This window comes from Octodon degus, unplaced genomic scaffold (assembly GCF_000260255.1).
Source record: "Octodon degus isolate 3935 unplaced genomic scaffold, OctDeg1.0 scaffold00273, whole genome shotgun sequence".
NCBI lineage: Eukaryota > Metazoa > Chordata > Mammalia > Rodentia > Octodontidae > Octodon > Octodon degus.
Window position 1 is genome coordinate 321,193 of NW_004524849.1, and position 6,106 is coordinate 327,298.

At 44.0% G+C, this 6,106-nt stretch overlaps 1 long non-coding RNA gene across 1 annotated transcript; it reads right to left on the bottom strand.

Moving 5' to 3' along the window:
- Window positions 1-2,850: 2,850 nt before the first annotated feature.
- Window positions 2,851-6,039, bottom strand: LOC111814129. The gene is made up of 2 exons (XR_002819198.1): window positions 5,228-6,039; window positions 2,851-3,788 (listed from the first exon to the last, which is right to left on the bottom strand). It is a non-coding gene; the product is annotated as an uncharacterized LOC111814129 (long non-coding RNA).
- Between the last annotated feature and the right edge of the window lie 67 nt (window positions 6,040-6,106).

Consider the following 6,106-nt stretch of genomic DNA (forward strand, 5'->3'; position numbering starts at 1 on the left):
ATAACTGTCCTACTAATCTGCTTTTTTTTACTAACCTGTTTTGAAACTGTTTCATTGCTATTTTATTTTTTTTCTCAATAAAATGAATTGAAAATATGTACAAGGGAATATCTATACTCCCAAGAAGAAATATATCTTTTTGTCCTGTGTAGACATGTATTAGTTCTGAACTATGATTTAAATTAATGGTGGGACATGGAAGATTATTTTGAATATTATACATTTGATGAAAATACATATAAAGAAATTTATTGTTTAAAAAAAGAAAAAAAAGGTTGAGGGGCTGGAAATCTAGCTTAGCAGATGCCGGCCTGGCAAGTGCAGGATCCTGAGTTTGATTCCTGGTTAAAAAAAAAAAAATTTTTTTTTCTTTACAGCATTGGGTTATTGTTTTTGATCAAAGCATTTGTAATACACAAAAGTTGTTTGTTTTGGGGAATCAGCACCGGCATATAACACTGAGGGACTGGGGATGTGGATCATTGGTAGAGCTTGTCTTGCATGCGCAAGGCCCTGGGTTCAATCCCCAGCAACACACACACACACACACAAAAATAAATAAATAACATATCTTGATAATTTGCAGGCTATTAATCTCCCTCGTTTCCCTCCTCCTCCTCCCCAATCAATCTCTTTCCCATCTCCAAAATATCTGCTTTCTTGTTTCCTAACACTTCTCCCTTATTTTACTTATATTTTAGGTTTCTCATGTATGAGAAATCAAATGGATTTTATAGTAGCACAATGCTTTTTTAAACTCAGTTTTTATTGGTACATTTTAGATATACATAATGATCATATTCATCATAGAGAATTTATACCTCTACATGATATAACTTGTTCTATGTCCCATTCCCCTCCGCTTCCTTCAACTCCTCCTCCCCTCCCCATTTACAAAGCTTTGTTTCTGTTTTCCTTTTTTTCTCATATATTTTTCCCTTTCCTTTCCTCTCCTTTCCCTCTCCCCTCTCTCTTGCTCCCTTCCCCATTTGAACATTTTCTTCCTATTTCACAGTATCTATTGCACATTTTGGTTGTTACTATGCTTTCAGTTTCTTACACCAGAGAAACAACGCAGTATTTATGTGGGTGCCTGATTTATTTCACTTCAGTACAGACTCAACACCTATTCTAGAAATGTCTTGAGAGCATCCTTCTTGTGGCAGCACAGTACTCCACTGTGGAAGACCCCACATCTTCTTTATCCACTCACCAGTTGGTGAGCACTTGGCTTATTTCCAAGATTCAGCTATTACAAATTGTGCTGCTATATATGGGTGCACATATGTCACTGATATGATGTTTTTAATTCTTTGGGAAGATACCCAGGAGGGGGACAGCTGGGTTGAAAGGGACCTCTAATCCTAGTTTTTTGTGGAATCTCCACACTGATTTCCATAGTGGTTGTACCAGTCTGCACGCCCACTGAGGAGAAGAGTTTTTTTTTTTCTCTGCATTCCTACCAGCATTTGATATTGGCTGACTTCTTGATGTTAACCATTCTTTCTGGGGTGAGATGGAATTTCAGTGTTGTTTTACTTGTAGCTCTTGAATGACCAGTGATGCTGAACATTTTTTCATATTTTTATTTAGCAGCACAATTCTTAATATCAAAGCTTTGGAAACAGCCTAGATGCCCATCAACAGATGAACAGATAAAAGAAAATGTGACACAGATACACAATGAAGTATTACTCAGCCACGAAGAAGTATGGAATCATGTTATTTGCAACAAAACGGCTAGAACCTGAGACCATAATGTTCAGAACAGTAAAATTTTTGAGAGTTGAAGTTCTACCATGATGGGAAGATTCAGGGAGGTGTGAGGATGGATTTTGCTACTTGCTTCTGTAAATAACTTTTTAAATTTTATATACTGTGATAGGATTGTTTTGAATTATGAATATTCTTTCTCCTGCCTTTTTTTGGTACTGGGACTCAAATCTTCCTTTTAAAACTGTGACCATGTAAAGATGGCTGGGAGTTGGTGCCTTAGGCTGGGTGTGAGAGGAATTTAACTCATGTAAGAGGAATCCTATCTTTACCTGAGCTTGGCCACAAGAGATAGTTTATCTTGTTACACTTGGACTTGTGCCAAGGACCCACGCAGGCTCTACAAGCCCCGCACGAGTGTGGAGTGCAGCTATTGCCACTTGGAAGAAAATGATAATTCTCTCCCAGTATCACATTAATTGTCCACTAACTTTTAATTTCCTTTTTTTTTTTTTTTTTTTTTTTGTGGTACCAGGGATTGAACTCAGGACCTTGCGCTTGCCAGGCAAGTGCTTATTTTACTGAGCTATCTCTCCAGCTCTTAATTTCCATTTGATAGTCTAAAACCCTTGGAAAGGTAAGAAATGCAGAGAGCTCTCTCTTTCCTCTCTTCCGCAGCCGGCTTCACACCACAGAAGAGGAAGTAGGCAGGCCGGGGCCAGAGAAGTCGGCTTGCACCAGCTTGCGCTCCCACCAGTCTACAGCGCTTACCTAATCTCCTCGAGCCTTCATTTCTTTAACTCTCATTGGAAATATCATCCTCTGCTCAGTGTATTTTTGAAAACCCCCCAGGAGTATGTAGTTATGAGCTAACATTGTTTCATTATTAATGACTGTTATTTATAGGTTATGTTTCTAAAGATAAAGCGTGTAATATAGTGGCGCTTAGTTTGGGAAGAATACAGGGAAATGAGGTCAGAAAGACTGAAAAATGGAAAAATAAACATTGGTAATTATAAAAGGCTAAAAAAGGGACAAATTACAAACTTTTTTTCTTTTTTCTCCCTAAGACTAGGGATTGATTCCAGGGCCTCTGCATTGAGCTACACACATCCATAGCCTTTTTTTTTTTTTTTCTAATACCAGGAATCAAACTCAGGACCTTGAGCTTGCCAGGCAGGCATGGTGCCACTGAGCTATATCCGCAATGCTGATATAATTTCTAATTAAGTCCCTAACCTACCCAGGCTGTCCTCAAATTTGCAATCTTACTGCCTCAGCACCCCAGAGCTATGATTACAGGCCTGTGGCACTATGCCCGGTTCTGCCAGAGCACTTCAGTGTGACTGTCTGCGCCTAGCCTGGGAGAAATGACCAGCGGTCACTGCAGGCTTGGGAGGAAGGGTGCCAGCTAAGGCCCAGAACAAGTCACCAGAAAGGCAGCCTGGGGAGAAGCAGGGTTCTGCTGTCGGTGACTTTGTGACAAACTGGGCCTGCTTCTAGAACGTCAGTGGTGGTGACCCTGAGATGGCGCCCATCCTGGGGATGTGTCCCACCTCGGGTTCTGTCCTATCTAAGTTCTGGTCATGTGGCCTAAGAGATCCCGACAAGGCCAGTGGACCTCAGAGTCCCCCAAGACCTAAGTGAAAACACCTTTTCTTGGTCCAGAAGGCAGTGTGAACAACTGCCTCCTCTCAGGAAGGGGCCTGTGTCCCCGCAGCTCAGGGCCCATCAGGCTGTGGGGCTTTTGGAGCCCTTGCTGCCGGCCTCTTGGCAAACTGCAATCTTGAAAGTCAATACAAGTTTTCTAATTATTTTTCTAATTGTGTCACACATTCTAATACCTGATAGACTTTCTTGTTTTAAACCCTGCCTTGTGAACTGCAATTTTTTTTTTTTTTTTAAACATTTGCTCCAAGCTCCATGGTTTCCGGTAGGCTAGTACCTTTTCTATTCATCCATCTGTCCAGGGTGGGAATGCCCAGGGATTTGCCAGCGACCAACACAGGCTCATGAGCAGCCTTCCTGGAAGTTATTTACAGAAATCCTTGTAGAGAGAAGTCTTCTCTGGAGTGCTAAATGGGGTTTAAACAAAACAAAACAAAACGGCGTTTTTTGTCTGTACAATAAATAACTACATCCCTTCCTCCTGCCTGGCTCGCTGCACGGGGCAGTGCTGGTTGGCCACTACAGGCTTCTTTTGAAGACTCTGAACCTAATTTTTCTTCTACTTTCATATTTGCTTCTAAACACTATAAATCTGTAAGTAAATCTGTTCAGTAAATAAGGGACTTTTCAAGCAGTTAACAAGCATTTAGAAGCCTCTGGGATGTTCTGAAAAGCAGGACAACTTGCAGTAAATGAAAGTCTCATGTATCTTCATTAAAAAAAAGCAATGACTATCTGGGTTACCTAAAGTACTTTGTTAATATTATCAAATGTCTTGAGTTCAGCTTTCCGAAACTGTCTTAAAAATTTTGTCAATAAAATCTTTGAACCATAAGCAAAGAATGGGACACACTCTTTATGGTCAAGCACAATGGCTGCGAGCCCCTCTCTCCCCCTTAGGTGCTTCCTTGTAACTTTAACACAACTCCCCTGAACAGTGGGATTTAGGGAAGAAGTCAATCTGTGTGTGCTTTACAAATGTCAGCTGGGATTTGGGCAATTAAACTATGTAGCAAACAAGCATAAGTCATACTTTCTTTTTTTCTTTTTGCGTCAAGAGTCCCACTGTGCAGTTCAGGCTAGCAAGGAGCTCATCATGTAGTCCAAACTGGCCTCAAACCCTGTGTTCTTCCTGCCTCTGCCTCCCTAGTGCTGGGATTACAGGCATATGCCACCACTCCCGGTCAGTAGTTTCAAGTTAACTCAGAAAGAGTAACACAAAAGAAACACATTTAAGTTGATTTTGCAGCCTTTCAGATCTCTTTATCTTTCTGGTAGAAGATAAAAAAAGATCCTTCAGTTTGTCAATAAAGTCCTGAAAATGCATAAGGTAAATGAGTTAATATTTATTATACATACCTATTAAAGTATCTGGAGCTTTATTTATAGCTGACATCTTTATTTTTGCTCATTTGTTTTCAAGTACGAGGAAGAGCTGAGGCTAGCTTCTATAGGAGTGAATACACTGATTTAACTTCAACTCAAGTAGGAAAGGCTTAAAATGTAATTATTGTTCTCACAGCTTACTTCTTCCAAAAAGGTGCTGGGTGAAGGGTTAGAGGCTTTTAGGAATGTATAATCTCCACCCTTCTCATCGAATAAAATAACAATACCTGACAGCAAAATGTGATGGTGTACTCCCAAGGCTTCCACCCAAGCGCCTGGGACTCCGCAAGCCTCCCAGAATGCAACTACCCCATTACACTTAAGGCTCTCCTAATTAGGAATTGCGAGACTCACACTGACCCCAGCCGTAGTTACCTAACATTTCCTTATTTTATAGTTCCAGATCCCCACTTCCTCTCTCAGCAGGACGGCTGGATCTAAAACCGTGTAGTAGTCTTACTTTTCTGACAAGTTAAAAATCCATCTTGTGCACTGATTTCGTGCATCCGCTTTGCTCAGGACCCGAAGGTCTAGGAACCGCTGCCTTCTGCTGGTCCATTTCACAGCACTCGCTCCGCCTGTCCTGTTCCATCTGCACTGGGTCAGTGCCCAGGTTCTGATCTAGGACTGAAACTCATGATCTTCTGGCTCAGGTTCTGCGAACTGAGTCATTCTGGCGCTGAGAATATTCCGTGACTCAGCAGGCCTGAAAAGGGGGATGTCAGAATCCAGATAATTTCGTCTTTTAAAGGCAAGACACAGAACACAAACAACACAGTGGAAGAACTTCGCAGTGGGTCTGCGTCCCCAGGGGAAAAATGTCATCCCTTTCCCAGCCTTTTCACTTCCTTCCTCGCCCCGGCTAAACCACTGGTTACACTTTAATTCGGCGGCAGGAAATCGCTGCACAAGATCCATCCTGATGCTGCGACCCGGCCCTCTCTTCCTCAGGGACCGTGCGAGCCCGACCCCGGGGCCTCTCCAGGGTGGGGCCGGGACCCGGCGCAGCAGGGCGCTCGCGGGCGGGGCTCAGGCCTCGCGGGCGGCCCCGGCCGGGTCCCTGGTCCTCACCCTGGGCGGTGTCCGGCTTGGCCGCGCACCGACACCTGGCTGGGCGGGGACGCGCCCGCAGGGCCCAAGTTGGCTAAGGCCCAAAGGGCGACCTCGTTGACCCCCGTTCCCAACCCGGAGTCTCCCGGAGACGCGGGCCCCGAGGGGGCACCCGGGCGCCCTGCCCCGCTGGGATGGCGGGTCCCCGCGGCCTGGCCTCGCCTCCCGGCATGCACCGGCCCGCCGTCCCTCCCCCTCCCCTGCTCCCCTCCTTTCCCCTCCCCCCACC